The sequence below is a fragment of the Chrysochloris asiatica genome, unplaced genomic scaffold (genome assembly GCF_000296735.1).
Source record: "Chrysochloris asiatica unplaced genomic scaffold, ChrAsi1.0 scaffold00120, whole genome shotgun sequence".
NCBI lineage: Eukaryota > Metazoa > Chordata > Mammalia > Afrosoricida > Chrysochloridae > Chrysochloris > Chrysochloris asiatica.
Window position 1 is genome coordinate 2,117,524 of NW_006408638.1, and position 1,446 is coordinate 2,118,969.

The 1,446-nt window shown below is 38.0% G+C and overlaps 1 pseudogene; it reads right to left on the reverse strand.

Annotated features, from left to right (window-relative positions):
- Positions 1-81: 81 nt before the first annotated feature.
- Positions 82-477, reverse strand: LOC102814472 (annotated as a pseudogene).
- Positions 478-1,446: the final 969 nt, after the last annotated feature.

Consider the following 1,446-nt stretch of genomic DNA (forward strand, 5'->3'; position numbering starts at 1 on the left):
TGATATAGACAATAGACATTTTCTCACATTTATGTTTATTAAAAACTTACATAAACAGCCAAAACCTCTACCAAAAAAAATTCAAATCACATCACTTTGAAACAATAATCTTGAAAGACATCCCCTAGGACCTCCTCTTCATCTACCATCACCACATCCTTTTCCTCTACCTCGGCTACTTCCTCTTCCTGCAACAGCTTCCCTTTTCTCTGATTTCCCTTTATGTTCTGCATCCACAAGTATTGTATCCAGAGGCAAGCTGCCTGGCTGAGTAAAATATTGAATTTTATTTCCTCAAATACGCAGTGTTTCCAGCTGCACAAGCTCTCTGTTCTTCAGTGTCATTTTCACAACTTTAAGATGTGTGTTCATGTTGACATCCACACCTGTGATTACTCTACAGACTTGTGTTCCATTCTTCAATTTAATAGTTACAGTCTCATGATTCAATCTCATCAAAAACCTCATGAGCTTCATCTTAGTGGTACAATCACCCTCTTGGCCTGCTTGCACACTAAATCTGAGAATAGAGGACCGACAGACTGGGAGCATGAAATGCTGGAAACACCTACTTCAGGGCTCAGGATGTAAAGAACCGCATTATTTACTCTTGATAAACAATTCAAACCTGATCATAAAAGCAAAATAAGACTTATCAAATTTAATTTGTTTTGTGCTTTTACAACAGTCTTAGTTCAAGGTTGGCAGTTCAAGCTCACCAGCTGCTCCTTGGAAACCCTATACAGGGTCGCTATAGGTTGGAGCCAACTCCTCGGCACTTCACAACGACAACATAGTGCAATAGCTTTAATTTGGCATGGTACATACGAGACTCAATAAACATTTATCATATCAACATGTAGAATGTGGCATAAAGAATAAAGCGGTGAATCACACACATCCAGAGCTGTTTTTAAATTCAGATTTGATTAAGTCACTTTCTTCACTTAAATTTATTCAGAGCCTACTAATTAAATTCAGGCTCCTTCATTTAGCCTTCTGCTCTCTTCTTTTTCAGGATGCTTTCAGTAATTTTTACGCCACTATGTTCTCCTCCCACCAGGCATCCTGTATGCTAGACTCTATTCTACACTTCAGAGTATCTGTCCTAGATACCTTTCTCTTTTCTATCTTCCCACTCTCCCTGGATGATCTCACTCAGCACTCTGGCTTTGATGACTCCTAATCTCCAGACTTATCTCCATAAAAGTACATTTTTTATATTCAATTGCCTTTTAAACAATGATATAGATAATATATGTCTCAAACATAGCACCTCCACACACCCTTCTCCAAAGAAAGTATTCCTTCTCCATTGTCCTTCAACTCAATAAATATTACCATCCAACAACAACATTCATTTTTGTAGAACAGTAACTGTCATGGATTTAATTGTGCCATCCCCAAGTATGTGTGGACATTCTAACCTCTGGTACCTATTAATAT